At 40.1% G+C, this 18,317-nt stretch overlaps 1 long non-coding RNA gene across 1 annotated transcript; it reads right to left on the bottom strand.

The window, feature by feature from the left end:
* Positions 1-4,856: 4,856 nt before the first annotated feature.
* LOC109967992 (uncharacterized) lies at positions 4,857-16,851 on the bottom strand. Its single transcript, XR_002276025.1, has 3 exons — positions 16,517-16,851; positions 16,217-16,316; positions 4,857-5,656 (listed from the first exon to the last, which is right to left on the bottom strand). It is a non-coding gene; the product is annotated as an uncharacterized LOC109967992 (long non-coding RNA).
* Between the last annotated feature and the right edge of the window lie 1,466 nt (positions 16,852-18,317).

Raw genomic sequence — 18,317 nt, 5'->3', positions numbered from 1 at the left:
ATTGTTGCTCACTGCACCGCTCGGTCCGTGTGCCCACACGCACTTTCTCTGCCCAGTTACAGCATGTCACTGTCTTTTTCTGCGATTCCTTTGAACATGACTGTTTAAGTTATGATAAAAGGAGCAGTATCGATTTAAATTTAAATTGGCAGGCGACTATATTGTCAGAGAAGATGAGAAACATTTTCCAGATGTTTTCCCTAAAGGCACAACAGCATCATTGCTGGATTATCAGTTAAAGTAGCCTCATAAAATTAAGTGTGGGTTGTTTATTGTAGCAAACACAGTGCTACAGCCCATTATGAAGCATTCTGAATGTAATTTAAGGTGCTGCAGTCTTGCAGATCATAATATGTAAAACATAGGGTTACAGATACTGTAGATCTAAGAGTAAAAGGAAAGCTCACAGTTCAACCTCACACTGAATCCTTGGAAAACTGGCTCGGTTATGTAACAAATCCCATTCATCTTCCCCTCTCATCCATGCTGCATCATCACTTTCCCTCTGGCTGTCTGGAAACAACACATTTCTCTTTTCCCATAAGATCTTAAACAACCCAAAGAGAGTTGGCTTGCTCTCCTCATTCAGCCCACAGAGATGCATGCCTGTCTGCCCTGAGCACCATCGCCATTCACAGGACTGCCATCAAAAACACATCGCATTGAAGGGGAAGACTATAGTAGTCTGCCTCAGTGACGTGCGGTCAGGGGAGGCAGGTGAGGCAGAGCCTCCCCTGTCAATCTTGAAAAGAAAAAAAGTTAACCATAAAATATAATAAATGTTAATATTTGTCGGCTGTTGTGTGTTGTAGGCCCTTTTGCTGTTCGAATCCGATGTTGAAGGAATTTTTTTCAATAAAGAGTAGCAGAATTTCCGTATGTCCTGTTCAAATACATGGAGGAGATGCGCGATGAGGCAGCACTTTGCTGTGCCTCTCGGTGGATCGTGTAATCCTCACAAACTGTATGCGATGCAGTGTGTCTCTGTCCCTCTATATAACGCAAATAAAATGCTTTCAAACACTCTGATTATATGCTCTGCCTTGCCATAATCTGGATAATGTATAAAATGTAGTTCTGTAACGTGTTTAGGCTCGTAGATTAACCATAAAACCCAGTAAAACAGTTACTCGGTGAGGCAAACAGTACGCCTGCCTCAAGGCAGAGGGCGCTAGTGAGCCCACAGATTCTTGCGCTACCTACAATCTTCTTCGTGCTTGTTTATTTCCTTTACAATCCGCCTTATCAAAATGGAAGATTACATTTCCAAGATGAGAAAATTCACAAATCTGGACTTTCAATCAAAACATTTTTGACAGTCTGGTCATTTTTGTCAGGAAGGATCATCTTTATTGAAAACATTTGTTTTAATATTGGATTAGAACGGTGAAAGGATTTGTAATACATACCAGCTGACAAATGGATTTCGTGTACAAGTAAAGGTAAGACCATAAACTTTTATTATTTCTAGTTAGAAATAAGCTCAATTGGAATAAATTTTAACCTCAAATTAAATATGGATCACGTTTGTGTGAAGAATGCTGATATGATATATAAAACATATAAAACATGTCTGTTAACAATTTGTTAACGGTTCATTTGTATTTATAAATCTGACTGTAAGAGTCAGTGCCTCACCAGCTGTCAACCTCACCGCACGTCACTGGTCTGCCTGTTCATTCTTCTTTCCATCATAGCCGAGATATACAAACCTCTGAAAAGTCCAATTTTAGCAGCAAAACAAAACAGAAAGTCATATGATTAAAGTTCATTTCCAGCCCATAAGAAATCTAATTAGAGGAGGAGGCTGCATTTGTCTTATGATCTTATGATATCCAGAACTTTAAGTTAAGTGGGTCTGTAGAGATTCATTACTTTTGCTATTTCAAATGTTCGATAATTGAACTTATTTATCCATTGCTTTTAGCCAACTACTTTTAGCTAATTATTTTAATTGCTTTTTACTTACTTTACTGCTAACTAGTTTTCACACATTCTTAAATGTAACCTGTAGTGTTCAAATGTTACAGCTGACTAAATATATACACATTTCCACCCATCCATCCATCCATTAGCTATACTGCTTAGCTTGAAGAGGATCACAGAGGGGGGCTGGAGCCAATCCCAGCTGACAGTGGGCAAGAGGTGGGGTCCACCCTGGACACATCGCCTGTCTGTCACAAGGATGACACATGTAGACAAACAACCACACACACTCACTCCTACAGACAATTTAGAGTCACCAGTCAACCTAAGTTGCATATCTTTGGACTCTGAGAGGAAGCCAGAGCACCTGGAGAGAAACCACGCAGGCACAGGGAGAACATGCAGACTCCACACAGAAATGCCCCAGGTTGGCCTTCGTGCTATGAGCTGACAGTACCTACCACTGCATGTATGCACATTTTTTCAAATAAAATTGCAATTTCTGCTTTTTATTGATTAGTTGAACCACTCACCAAACTGCCACAGAAGTACTTCCTGAGGCATGAGTTCCTGTCTTTGGTGCTTTGGAGCTGCTATCAATGTTATGAAAGTGGGCCTTAACTCGGTCCAGTGTGATACAATTTGCAGCATCTGGACAAACTCTAGAATAAAAAGCAGGAGGATGTCTCTGGCTATGAGCTTACTTCTACACACAAAGAGTCCTTTGAAAACTCTGGCATGACAACCAAACCATTCCTATCATCTTTCAAATCGAAGACAGAAATAAAACTGTGTTACACTGCACAAATTATTACAAAGCACAGTGTTTGAGTAACAATAACAATATCCAGGCCTTGTAATTATACTGACCCAGACAACTTGTATATGTGTATGTGTTTGATGAAAGGAAGCTCAAGGCGGATTTGATTTGTTTCCATCTAATCAGTGCTTTTAATTACCTAACTTCCTACTTGGGTTTCAGTGTACACTGTAACTGTGAGGCAAAAGTTTTAATACCTTCGAATGGCTTCTGTCATGGGAACAAAATATATATATCAGCATGAGTATCCTAAGAGAGACACATTTGCATCCGTTTGGTTGAGAGTGACTGCCTTGTCACTGGTGAATGAGGAAAAGGGTCAAAGTTCAAGTGTACCCATTAGAAAGCCAAACAGTATCGATACACCCAGAATGTAGGGCTCTCATTATAACCAAGTATCAACAGTGTATTCTTGGCCTCGCCTCTAGAATTTTAAGTGATCCATGTGAATCAGTCTCTGTGATGGACTTTCAATGGAGAGCAACAACAAGGCACGCCAATCTCTTCGTTAGCTACCTTTGGCTGTTTGTGTCAAAGCCCTCAGCTCCTTTTTGCCTGGCCGCTAACATAATACTGACATTGTTCACCCAGGGCAGCAGCAGGGACGGCAGGAAAATGTGGAAAAAGAAGGTTCATTTGGCAATAAAAGCTTAAATTTTGTGCTGTGTTAATGTAGTTTTTTTCTTTATTGAACATGACAACTTTTCCTTGGAAGGAATGTAACAGAAGACCTCCAGACCTCCATCATGCTTCATAAGAGATTTAGCAGCATACACAGAGCAGGCATTCACACAATACGAAGAAACATTTGAAGATAGCACAAGATAAATGTTATGTGCTTAGACCAAGGACTACAGAGTCTTTCACAGCTTGTATGAATGAACTGCTGTCAGCTGAGTAATAGAAGTAGGTCACATGAGCGTTATTTAAAACAGCCACTTCTACTTTGCCTTTCATATTTTTCATACTTTTTTAATGGGTGTTGCGAGTGCTGACTTGAAAAAAAAAAATCTGCTTCATACCATACACACAAGTGTGCAGGCTGACATTGTTATGCATTACAAAGGGAATAACCTATCCACTCCATCTATGCTTTCATTGAGTGGAGAGATCTAGAAACATGTTAAAGTTGGACAGACTTTAGAATTGCCAAATATATATTTTGATACATATCATAGCACTGGCAGTACATCTTCCCTGCATTATGTCATGCCTGAATGATTGGCTCATTCATTTATGAGTCTACTGTAAGCTGTTAAGGTAACAAAGGCTTAAAGCTGCATGGGATGTCTGTGCCAAAAGAAATCAGCAATAAAGCTGTAACAACCATTTGATTAAGCACTTCCTTTTTACAAATCATCTTTTTGCCCTAGCTGAGTAGCATCACTGGAGGATAAGCAGTTTTGGCTTGGGTACAGGAATCATCATATGTCATATGTTACAGCACAGTGCCTGATAAAGATGGACTCCTGGCAGTAGAATAATCATCCAGGTGGCAACTGCATTAAGTGAAGTGAAACCTCATGTCGGGCATCATTCTGGAAAGACATACTGTATTTTAGATTTTGTCCATTTATTGTATGATTCAGTGACATCATCAGTATGAATGAATAGTTTTCTCTTTTTCTTGATAGTCTAAATGTTATATAGGCTGAGCTCAGTAGCTTCCTTTGTTTGCTCTTAATGTTTAGGGTTCATCAGCAGGAGTTAGTAGAACATGTTTCTATGTTTTCTGTTGGTGTAATAAACTGTAGCGGACCAGGGGCGAGCCACCCGTTCCACCTATCCACTGGCACATGAACCCCTTTGGAGGTAGTGCTCAGAATAGCTTTGAGTATTCAAGTGGAGTCTTGGTTTCTGAGACAGGAATATCAAAAAGCAGATGCTGTGACCTGCTTTCATCTAGGGGCTGCATATGACAGAACCATTTTTGCTATTTGAAATGTGATCCAGGCAACTGCCTTACATTATAACCAAGAAATCTGATTACAACTGAATTTTTCTCTACCATTTGATATAGGGAAATTTGCTGGACTAACAAGAGTTGGCTCAGATAATTGAGGTTACACCCATTATTAAACGCAGAAAGAAGAAGATTCCTCTGAATTTATTGCATGTAGGCACCAGTTCTGGTGTATCATAGAAAATTGTTTTATTGACGTTGAAATGCACTGGTTAACATTTTGACTTAGGACAATTCAAAACTCTACCGCTACGGTCTGTAAATGCTCTCTAAACTCTCCATTTTAACCTTGGTTTTTGTGGTGTAGTCCCCCTGTCTCTCCATGCCTTATTTACTGTACAAGTGTTTCCAATGAACGAGATGCAGAATGACACCACGCTACTGCATTAGAAATGTCACTGGAGCAGATTCAAAGTGTGCATCCCACTGGCAGCCAATTAGGTCAATTAGCCATAACTTTTGAGAAAACATTTTCCAAAGTTGTGGGCCTTCTAGTTCTTAGCCACATGTAGCCAAAAACATTCAGATTGAAATGAAATCAATCACAGCTAAATCAATCCTGGCAGTAATGTGTAAATAACAGTGGACTGGGGAATGTACCCTCAATAAAAGGCGTTCTGAAAATTCTGGCTATTTAGTTGTTTTGTTTTGTTTGGTTTGGTTCTTAGCCAAAGTCACAAAAGAAAAAGCAGAGGGAGGAGTTAATGTGTGTGATAGTGTGCCCATTTTTCTCTCCCCTCCCTTTAAATTTTCCTGGCAATTCTACATCAATTCAGCATGCCTAACAGCTCCTGGCCAGGGCCCCATGGGCTCTCCTCCTTCTGGTCCACTTGGCTGTGACCTGGCCTGCTGGGCCCACTCAATTGCGATTTATCCTTAAGGGGTGACAAGATGACCACGCTCATACACCACAGCTTCAGTCTTGTTCACGTTGTTTCAAGGTGTCTCTGCAAAGCAACCATGGAAAATCAAGGTCAAGCATTTTTCCACAGTCCAAATCCCCCTACCCGCCACAGCAGAAAAACTAGGGACCTAACTGATGGTTCTATTCAACACAATTTCATAACAGACAACATGAATAATGCAGAAGCAATATTAGAAGCAGTATTTTAGAAAGTTCATGCCAAAAGTCTGGCACCAAACTCAATGACTTTCCAGCAGTTACCCATCTAAATCTAATGTGTGACATGCAACCGGTGCAGTAAAAAGCAATGAGATTACTGTAAATGAAGCATCTCTGGTGTCAGACTGTGAAACAAATTCCCAGTGTTCCCCCAGAGGGATCCAATGCTTCTTTCCATATTAATTTATAATGAGTGCTGTGCAGAGCCTATGAAAGAAGTTTTATTTTTGAGGCAACATCTGTAAAAATACTGTTCACACTTATGCAGGAAGTGTTATTTTCCACTCACTTAACTCCTTTACTGTAACTGGCTCCAGAGGGTGACTCCTTTTCAACACATTTAAAAAAAAAAAAAGTCTATAATACTAAAAGTAGAAACATGGATTATAAGTTCTTTATTCACTTCCAACTGTAACTAAGATGTGGGAGTTCTGAAGCTCCTTGTTTTTTTATAAGACCCACAAAATTATTTTAGGGTTTCAAGAACAAACAGTTGTGGCACAAAAACTGTGATCGTCTGACACTGAAAAACAGTTTTATTTTTTTTATTTCAACCCAAAGCTGCCCACACAACAGTCTGACCACATGCACAGTAAAGGAGAGATTTACCAAACTGTCAATTGTTTTTAGAATGTAGCCTGTTCAGTAATGCAGGTTAAGGACTGTTTACCTTTAACTGCTAGGAATGGATGATGCATAAACCTTATTTAGTGGCACTGATAGCACGCACCTTCCAGCCTCTGACACAACAGCACATCAATTTGGTACGCTGCATAGTGTGGGTCACCCTAATTGCTGGCTGTGTTTTCAAGCAGTGCTGTTCACATAGGTGGCACTTGTGTGCAGTGTTCACGTTTCCTGACTGCTGGTGACAATTGAGGGGCCTCATGCTTGAAAAGCTGTGAGCAGAGAGTCATGTGCTCACTCCAGCAACAGTTAGGTGAATGAAAAATCTTCTTCACTGCCCCCAATTAACAGTGAAGGTTGAGCGCCACAAAGTTATGATGTGATTTACCCCCCACATGAGGTCAATTTGACCTGAACAGCTTCATATTAAGCATGAAAAATGTGTTATTTTTCAGTCCATTAAACCTTTTCCCCATAGCCCATTTAGTCAGAACAAACTGCTGGTCTGCCATAAACTATATTAATTTTACCACAAGCACAATCCAAGGAAAAGAGGGGATAACAGAACAATTTGCCAAGATGACTTCAAAGTGTGTACTACTTTTGTTAATTATCAGCAACCAGTGATGGGTGGGGATTCCTTCAGTATGAGGATCAGTAGGGTAACAGCAGTAGCAGCAAATAACAAAGACTAAAGCCCAGTCCAGCCAGTGCAATGGCACTGAAATGAATCAAGGAAACCTTGTTGTGACCATGGCATCCATTATAAGGTACTGAGGGGACATAAAGGTATAGAAGGCTCAGGGAGCAAGTCTCTGTAATTGTGCTGACCTGGTTGCAAGAGACCCTCAGGCAGACAAACATCAAAGTCTCTGACAGATGTTGGGGGAAAATTGTTTCATTCATCATGGCACTTTGGTGGAATCTCTTTGATTTGCTTTTTTATTTTGCATCAAACTTTGTCTTCACCAGAACCAGACAGACAGAATGTCTGTTACTGTACATAGGCTTTAGTCACTGCCCATTTCACAAATCACAACCCTGAAGGAGCTGTTGGGTTGAAAACCTCATCGTGCAACACTGTCTACAAGTCACATCACACTCAGCTATGAGGGGCCGTATAAGACATGATGTATTCTCGACGTTTCACACACATACATTTTCACTCTCACATGCATATATTCTCCTCACACATGCATACATACATTCTACTTACACATACACACATTCTACTCACACATGCATATATTCTCCTCGCACATACATATATTCTACTTGCACATACACGCACATATTCTTCTTTTACATACATGTATTTTCACTCTCACATATATATTCTCCTCACACATGCATATATTCTACTTGCACATACACACACATTCTTCTTTTACATACATGTATTTTCACTCTCACATATATATTCTCCTCACACATACATATATTTTACTTGCACATACACACACATATTCTTCTTTTACATACATGTATTTTCACTCTCACATAGATTCTCCTTTCACACATACATATATTCTACTTGCACATACACACACATATTCTTCGTTTACATACATGTATTTTCACTCTCACATACTTATATTTTCACTCAGAAATACACATATATTTAACACAAGGTATACTGTTACACAGGAAGTTCTTCCTCTTAACAGGAAGTGATCAAACTAGGAAATACATGGGCAAGACTATCTGTGCTTCTTTCTTGGCTTGCTATATCAGAACTACACCATGATAGTATGGAAAGGCTTCTTGCTTTGTTTTCAAGTGCAGTTTTTCATTTTTGCAGTAAGTAGCAATGAAAATGACATTTTACAATTTTTTAGCAATACCTTAGAATGTATTCAGCGAATACAAACTGAAAGTACAGATTCTTTTGTTCAGGAGAGGCTGTATGCTGAGCTTTCTGACCACATTCAGACTTTATCTGGATTTCTCTCAATCTCAAGATTTGTTGAACATCCGAGAAATAAAGAAGCAGTCCATACTTTACAGCCCTTGCATAGATGTCTTCAGTTTTTATTGACTGCTCATGAAACCAGGCGAAGAATCCTATCTGAAAACAGTTATGTTCTGTTGCCACCACCTGTCAGGACCGGACTTCAAGGCAGACCTCAGTACAACATTTCAAGGGAACAAATCTCTCATTTAGTATCCCTTGGAATGAACTGGCAAAGCATTGCACTATGCTTAGGAGTAAACAGTCAGACTCTTTATAGGCACAGACAGCGGCTTGGCATTGAATCGATGACATATGCAGCACTGTCAAATGACAACCTAAACAGAATTGTTGGTGAAATTCTTCAGTCTACCACAAAAGCAGGTGAACCCTATGTGCACGAATACACGTTAATGCCAATTGAAAATTAAATTCTGGCCACAACAAGGTATATTTAAGATGTTGCATGTTGTCTTTTTTTTTTTATTATTTATTGTTGTTGTTTTAGTTGTCATTTGTTTTTAACATTTGTATGAGCTCAGTGCTGAGCTAATACTTGTCAAAAATAAAAAGTACCAGCTCAGCAAGCCTAGACCAGAGTAAAGGTTTAATCCAAGCTACTCTGTGAATATTGGGCTCCTTGTTATGTAGGCAGAACTGGACCTGAATTTATAAATTTAGTAGGTATCTGATAATTGTTTTATTTTCAAGTAATTTTAAAATAGGCAAGTAATAGTTATTGCTATTGTCATAAGAAGGATTTTAGATTTCATCAAATTTGATACTCTGAGGTTCTCTGTTTTTCATTTTTCCTGACCTACTTGTCTTTGATGTCGACAGTCAGATGCACAGTTACAACCGAAGACTCTGTCCTGTATTCACATAGTTATTAATAATAGGAATATGTTAAGATAATACAGTAAGGCATTAGGGGTAGGTCAGTAATGAGGGACCTATATATAGGTTTGACCATTTTGGTCAATAACAATGCCTAATCAAAAAATTCAGACTTTGAGATGTTTTTTTTTGTTTGTTTGTTTGTTTGTTTTTGTTTTTTTTTGCATAAAGAATTAACCAAGTTTGCAAATATGTAGTCTGCCCCATTTCCCACCTTATGTGTATGCACAGGAGGAGGGGCTGATGGGTTAAACTTGGGGTACATTGAGTGTGGCTACTATGACCTCATGGAGAAATTAGGTAATGGTTAGCTCTGTTCTTTACTTGGTGCAGTCTAATCCTTTTAGCTTGCTTATCACTGTCCTTTCTTTTGGTGGAAGTCACATGCACACAGAAGGTTTTAGTAGCTTATGTTTCTGCGCTTGTCTTCTAATTCAGTGACATTTTTCTTGACAAATCATGCAACTCTCTGCTTGCATATCTGTTACATCGTGAGGTGTCCATTGCTTTCTCATCTTTTATCAACTTTCTGGTGAATACGCACATGTCTAAGTCCAGATCAAGTGAGTCACCTTCTTAGACTGACAGTTTGTCTGATGACCCCCTCCATTCATTCCCGCCCTGCTCACTCACTCCCTGCCTGCCCCGCTTGTGTACGCTGCAGTTTGGTTGGTGTTGCCATGGCACCGTGTGGCCAGAATGAGGCTTCACATTGAGCATCTTGTGTTCTCTTCACAGAGTGCCACCGATTGAGGGGCAGTGACGCAAAACACACAGTGTACAAAAGCAGCCGTGCGGCGTGACGCTCACAGGTTAACCTTCCCCTGTCAGCACTCAGGAGATACTTTCCAACATCGGGTGATTTTTGTCATTTGGATCGCCTCCTCTTTAACCAAAGACTTTATTTTTTCCTTCTTGTTGGCTATTGTCATAAAACACAACCATTTTTTTGGGAACAAAACTGGGATTTTCCCTCATATTATGCACTTAAGGATGAATAAAAGTTCCAAGCTACAAAATATGCCAGTTAAACACAGTGTTGAACACCACAAGCCATTAAAATAAAAACATGATAACATTTGTCAATCAGTACGGAAACTAACACATAAAATTTTCAAACCATTTAAAGTTTACACTAGTGCCTTCATACAACAATCAAAGTGCGTGGTGAACATTATTTTTAAGTATTTAAATGCAAAGTGTATTTTGAACAGAATATAGAGATGGAGGCATGTCCCCAAATTAAGCAATACCAAAACCATGTGTATTGCCCAATGCAAAGTCCAGTTCATCTCACTTTCCACCGAGCTGTGGGCTACCCTAGCCACATCGCCTGTCACTTGTTGAACAATGGAGGAAGACGACGACGTTACAGTTTCGGGGGAAGCGAGAAAATTTCTTAGAACACCAATGGCTTACTGCAGTACTCGTCCCTCATTTCCTCCATCCATGCTTGTCGGAACTTACGTGCATTACCTGTGCTTAGCAATCACATTGCATTATCTCCCGCCGTTTCTACAGTACTGCTTCATTTTCCACTATACTGCTTCCGTTTCCACTATACTCATGCACACACACACACACACACACGTTCTCCTCTCACTTACATATATTTTCACACACACACATATATTCCCCTTTCAGTCGAGGAATTAATATATGTATGTGTAAGTAGAATATATGCATGTGTGAGTAGAATATGTGTATGTGTTAGCTTTTTTAACAAATAAAAAACTGAATAATTGGGCGTGCAAAATTATTCAGCCCCTTTACTTTCAGTGCAGCAAACTCTCTCCAGAAGTTCAGTGAGGATCTCTGAATGATCCAATGTTGACCTAAATGACTAATGATGATAAATAGAATCCACCTGTGTGTAATCAAGTCTCCGTATAAATGCACCTGCACTGTGATAGTCTCAGAGGTCTGTTTAAAGCGCAGAGAGCATCATGAAGAACAAGGAACACACCAGGCAGGTCCGAGATACTGTTGTGGAGAAGTTTAAAGCCGGATTTGGATACAAAAAGATTTCCCAAGCTTTAAACATCCCAAGGAGCACTGTGCAAGTGATAATATTGAAATGGAAGGAGTATCAGACCACTGCAAATCTACCAAGACCTGGCCGTCCCTCTAAACTTTCAGCTCATACAAGGAGAAGACTGATCAGAGATGCAGCCAAGAGGCCCATGATCACTCTGGATGAACTGCAGAGATCTACAGCTGAGGTGGGAGACTCTGTCCATAGGACAACAATCAGTCGTATACTGCACAAATCTGGCCTTTATGGAAGAGTGGCAAGAAGAAAGCCATTTCTTAAAGATATCCATAAAAAGTGTTGTTTAAAGTTTGCCACAAGCCACCTGGGAGACACACCAAACATGTGGAAGAAGGTGCTCTGGTCAGATGAAACCAAAATCGAACTTTTTGGCAACAATGCAAAACGTTATGTTTGGCGTAAAAGCAACACAGCTCATCACCCTGAACACACCATCCCCACTGTCAAACATGGTGGTGGCAGCATCCTGGTTTGGGCCTGCTTTTCTTCAGCAGGGACAGGGAAGATGGTTAAACTTGATGGGAAGATGGATGGAGCCAAATACAGGACCATTCTGGAAGGAAACCTGATGGCGTCTGCAAAAGACCTGAGACTGGGACGGAGCTTTGTCTTCCAACAAGACAATGATCCAAAACATAAAGCAAAATCTACAATGGAATGGTTCACAAATAAACATATCCAGGTGTTAGAATGGCCAAGTCAAAGTCCAGACCTGAATCCACTCGAGAATCTGTGGAAAGAACTGAAAACTGCTGTTCACAAATGCTCTCCATCCAACCTCACTGAGCTCGAGCTGTTTTGCAAGGAGGAATGGGCAAAATTTAAGTCTCTTGATGTGCAAAACTGATAGAGACATACCCCAAGTGACTTACAGCTGTAATCGCAGCAAAAGGTGGTGCTACAAAGTATTAACTTAAGGGGGCTGAATAATTTTGCACGGCCAATTTTTCAGTTTTTTATTTGTTAAAAAAGTTTGAAATATCCAATAAATTTCGTTCCACTTCATGATTGTGTCCCACTTGTTGTTGATTCTTCACAAAAAATTACAGTTTTATATCTTTATGTTTGAAGCCTGAAATGTGGCAAAAGGTCGCAAAGTTCAAGGGGGCCGAATACTTTCGCAAGGCACTGTATACATGTGTGAGAAGAATATATGCATGTGAGAGTGAAAATGTATGTGTGTGAAACATCGAGAATACATAATGTCTTATACGGCCCCTCATACTCAGCTTCACCCTGTGTCTCATACACACACACGTAAATTGGCATGTTCACAGTAGACTGAGAAGTCAGTGTGTTTGCAGGGTCTCAGTCAGCGTACATCTCCCATGCCGTAGCAGTGGAGTTCACATCACCCTGGGCAAAGGTTGCAAGATGATAATGACAAAACTATAAACAGAAAGCAGTCACAGCGCTGGTAAATCTGCTATTCCCATCTGCTCGCACAGTTCATTTCTGCAGAGGAACAACTACAGAATGTATCCTTTCTTTAGTTAAATCTGAGTTCACTGTAATGCAACAGTATTCATATGACTCTACCCCCAGCCTGCTGGTACAGCTGAGTTTTATACTCGAGTGCTCTGTAGGGAGCAGGAAGAGAGGCCCCGTGTCTCTAGAGCCCTATCGCCTGAGCAGCACTAAGCACTCAGTAGGCTTCAAGGGCAAATGTTCATTACAGAGCCAAGTTTTAATACGCCTGCAGACAGGCATGCTGCTAAAAAGCCTTAAATGCCAGAAGAAGTGAGTTTACTTGTTCTGCTGATTCTCATGACTTCACATGGCATCATGAACAATGTATGTGACCCAACAGTCACCTACTGCATATTATTCACCATCAGGTCAGGGAGTAAAGTAGACTAGACAGTTCAACTAATGGAACTGGAAAGACCAAACTGAATTGAAACTGAGGGGTCAAGCAATACTTATTTTCACTCTTATTTATCAAGTAAGGGCAGAATGCTTTACATACACACCAGCAGAGGAATGCCTTGCCCAAGGCCACATAAGAGGGTGAAAGGTGTGTGTATAATTCACGTTCCTTAAATTATTTCCCAGAAGATAACAAGATGTAAATCAGCAATTAACTGATAATCTCTACACACTGAGGTTTATGAGATGTGTCTCACCTGTCACCATATTGGCTCTGGGATCAGGTTTGTTCTGACCAGTTCAAACAGTAAAAAAAAAAAAAAAATTTGTGCTGTTTTTGGATGTTCTAATGACAGAAATATCAGAGCCAAGCATCTTGGAATAAAGTTTCCTCAAAAAGATAAAAAAAAAGTCAAAGTGTAAAAGTGAGAAATTGGTGATTTTTACAATGGTTTTAAACACTTGGCTTGTTCCTGACTGGCTGGCCTGGCTCGTACAGTTGGGCAGAGTCTGGCTGCTCCTCCTTGTACCCTTGTAACCAGTTTAATCTAACCAGCCCATATCTGTAGCTTCATATTTAACAAACAGTTATTTCTATTCCTAGAATGGTAATTAATTTACAAAGTAACCAGATGCTATAGACGTCAGGTACATGTAGTGGAGTAAGAAGAGCAATAGTAGCCTCATAAATGCAGAAGCAACACAACATGTAAATACTCAAGCAAAATACATAATAAATGTATCATATATATATCTCACCTTACTGAATGAACTGCTTATTGAGATAAATTATGCTGCAAAGATAAGAACAGGGTTTTTTTCCCTTTCTATGACAAATGTTTAGAAACAAGACTGGTAATGAAACATGACAATACAAGAACATATCAAGGTTGTTTGTACTTTATCACTCTATCATTATGGAGTGAACTGAATATGACAACAAATCCAATGTTACAGTACTTTCCACCAGACTGTTCTTTTATGTAGGGAAGAAGTAAATTGCAAAATGAATAAAACAAGATGACAGCTGAGTAAAACAAAAAAAATTGCTTGATGATAGACATGACAGTGATCGGGAGCTGTTAACATACTGGTAAAGTCATAAAATTGTCCTTCAACTGTTTCTACTTAACTGTGCCAGCCCAGAGATCGGCTCTTGATAAAGGTCTAGCCCCTGTTGGCTTTATTTAGAGTTCATAGCAACATTTGGCTTGAAATCTTTGTTCTCTACTAGCTTTTGTGTTTGGAAATAGTCTAAGGCTACAGGGGATTTCATAATGGACAAATGAAGAGGATATTCACAAACAGCCTGGCCTCTGTGTGTTCCTTGTTGCTTCATCTAGAACATTTTACATCTGCCTCTGAAAATAAACAGATTCTGCGGTATTCTAAGATATTACCCACAAAAAAGCCTGGCTAAAATCAAGTGATGGTCAAATTCGTATCGATCCTACTACTGTTTCCCACCACCTTATTGGTTTAATCTCACTAGCAGATACTATGTGATGAGAGGTTTGGTAATCACTGGCTATGATTGCTTGCAGAAGGCCCGACCATCTGTCCACCATTTAGCATAAAGAATAGCTCAGTGTTTGCAGCAAGGAGTCGGATCTAGTTATTAGATCACTGCATCATCCCTTATGATGATGGATAGTGTTGTGTAGGGTCACTCTTTAATTGGTGAGTTGATTAAAAAATTTGCTCGGGTTGTGTATGAGGCAAAACCACATCTGGAGGCAACATGGAGGTTGTTAATCACAACTCTAAACAAAAAATAGCTCCATCTCCTTGTCATAAACACCCAGGAACTCCTTTTTGTTGCATAACAGACTTAAATGTTATTTTCATACTTGGCAACAGATAGAAAATATGAGATTTTCATATTTATGAGGTAATAAAAACAGGGTGTCAGTGTTAGAAAATGTAAGTGTCATATACTGTACAGTATATTTCTCTGGAAGTTTATTTCTTTAGAGAAGTTATTCTGCATAAATTCTTTGCTGATGTAATTTTTACTTTACCACAGAAATTTTGCTATTGCATTCTCCAATGACTGTAACAAAATCACAAATTAATTCAGTGGATGAAAAATGTGTCAAGTGCAGTCCACTGACAATGCTGAATCTGATTAAATTTGCATGTTTTGTGGAGAAGTTGGCCCAGTATGCAAAGGGCTGTTATGGCAGCTCAGTCCCTCTCTCTCCCCATCTCTCTCTCTCTCCCTCCCTGTCTGCTTCCCTCCAGCACCTTTTCACTCACCTGTCCTCCCTGGTGCTCCAGCCACACCAACCACTCACCTGTCCTTCTTCTGCCTACCCACCTGGCCCTGCCGCCTGCCAACTCTGAACTCCCCAAACCACAAGCTATAGCTCATGCTGGGGCATTCCTCTCTAACCAAGAGGACTCTCCAAATAACCGGTAGTTCCCAGAATCTTATTCATTCACATCTTTGCGAAAACTAATAAATTATCAATTGTCCTAGTTCTGAGTCTTGCCTTCTGAGTCCACCTTTGTTTTAGTTTAGCCTGAAGATCCACCAAAAAAAAACAAGAGCTTTGAAATGATGATGATGATCTGGAATGGAAGGGTTAAATTTTGGGGGATTCCATCATCATGTTAGTGAAATTTGATTAATTGCCAAGAGTGACTCTGGGAAAGACGCAAAGAGCAGTGGGATTTCTCCCACATCCTAATAGTCGATCTGACTGATTATGATAGTTTAAAGGGAGAAGAGACAATAAATAATGATTATTGTGTGTATTCACAGCCACTGGTGTGCTGTCATCCCATTTTTTCAGCTTTGCTCAAATGAAGGACGCAGTCTTCACAAATGTGTGAAGAGGTCATGTTTTCAGAAAACTTGGGAGTAAAATTAAAAAGAACTTTTTTGGCTTAGTCAGCATTAAAAAAAAAAAAATGCACACAGATCCTCACATAGCTCACACTCAGAACAAAGCAAACACTTGCTGTCATGTCCATGTCCTCACTTGTTTCTGGTCTTTAATGTCCTCCCCAGAGTGTCCTGGACGGTATTCCCATAATGCCATTGAGTGGCTGACACCCTCAAACAAGAAGATACTTGCAGTGCTAAAACAGAAAGCAAAGAGGAGCCTGAGTGAGAGTTATATCATGTCCCTTTTGGACTGACTTGTACAACCTGATAACTTTATCCATGCCTGTAGTACTTCCCATAATTACTACACATGTACTGAATCAAACTTTAAGACACAGCAATAACTGTTAAGAGGAATCTGATATTAATGATAACATAGCTGAATTGCCATTACCTAAACTGAGAGCTGGGCACATTTTGGAAGCAACAGCGGATAGGATGCAGTCAATCTTTCTGTCAGTCTGGACAGAGCCTCACCCTGTTCCCTTCTCACCGGGGTGGTCCCTAATGTGTTACATCTCTTTTCAGGATGATTTGGCAGAGACCGCAGCAGTCAGCAGTTTCTAGCATGGGCGTTGTACATCTCTTTTCAGTCACTCACATTTCTAACTCACTAACTCTTGGCAATTTTTCTTGAGTAAATTCAGCAGTATGTAGTGTGGCGTGTGGTGCCAGCGGAAAGTCCCGTACACTGGCAACCCTGAGCCAAGCTACAGTGCCTTGCGAAAGTATTCGGCCCCCTTGAACTTTGTGACCTTTTGCCACATTTCAGGCTTCAAACATAAAGATATAAAACTGTAATTTTTTGTGAAGAATCAACAACAAGTGGGACACAATCATGAAGTGGAACGAAATTTATTGGATATTTCAAACTTTTTTAACAAATAAAAAACTGAATAATTGGGCGTGCAAAATTATTCAGCCCCTTTACTTTCAGTGCAGCAAACTCTCTCCAGAAGTTCAGTGAGGATCTCTGAATGATCCAATGTTGACCTAAATGACTAATGATGATAAATAGAATCCACCTGTGTGTAATCAAGTCTCCGTATAAATGCACCTGCACTGTGATAGTCTCAGAGGTTCGTTTAAAGCGCAGAGAGCATCATGAAGAACAAGGAACACACCAGGCAGGTCCGAGATACTGTTGTGGAGAAGTTTAAAGCCGGATTTGGATACAAAAAGATTTCCCAAGCTTTAAACATCCCAAGGAGCACTGTGCAAGCGATAATATTGAAATGGAAGGAGTATCAGACCACTGCAAATCTACCAAGACCTGGCCGTCCCTCTAAACTTTCAGCTCATACAAGGAGAAGACTGATCAGAGATGCAGCCAAGAGGCCCATGATCACTCTGGATGAACTGCAGAGATCTACAGCTGAGGTGGGAGACTCTGTCCATAGGACAACAATCAGTCGTATACTGCACAAATCTGGCCTTTATGGAAGAGTGGCAAGAAGAAAGCCATTTCTTAAAGATATCCATAAAAAGTGTCGTTTAAAGTTTGCCACAAGCCACCTGGGAGACACACCAAACATGTGGAAGAAGGTGCTCTGGTCAGATGAAACCAAAATCGAACTTTTTGGCAACAATGCAAAATGTTATGTTTGGCGTAAAAGCAACACAGCTCATCGCCCTGAACACACCATCCCCACTGTCAAACATGGTGGTGGCAGCATCGTGGTTTGGGCCTGCTTTTCTTCAGCAGGGACCGGGAAGATGGTTAAAATTGATGGGAAGATGGATGGAGCCACATACAGGACCATTCTGGAAGGAAACCTGATGGAGTCTGCAAAAGACCTGAGACTGGGACGGAGCTTTGTCTTCCAACAAGACAATGATCCAAAACATAAAGCAAATTCTACAATGGAATGGTTCACAAATAAACATATCCAGGTGTTAGAATGGCCAAGTCAAAGTCCAGACCTGAATCCAATCGATAATCTGTGGAAAGAACTGAAAACTGCTGTTCACAAACGCTCTCCATCCAACCTCACTGAGCTCGAGCTGTTTTGCAAGGAGGCATGGGCAAAAATTTCAGTCTCTCGATGTGCAAAACTGATAGAGACATACCCCAAGTGACTTACAGCTGTAATCGCAGCAAAAGGTGGCGCTACAAAGTATTAACTTAAGGGGGCTGAATAATTTTGCACGCCCAATTTTTCAGTTTTTTATTTGTTAAAAAAGTTTGAAATATC

Source organism: Monopterus albus, unplaced genomic scaffold (assembly GCF_001952655.1).
Source record: "Monopterus albus unplaced genomic scaffold, M_albus_1.0 scaffold140.1, whole genome shotgun sequence".
NCBI lineage: Eukaryota > Metazoa > Chordata > Actinopteri > Synbranchiformes > Synbranchidae > Monopterus > Monopterus albus.
The sequence above is the reverse complement of the archived record's forward strand: the minus strand, read 5'-3'. Positions and strand labels throughout refer to the sequence as shown.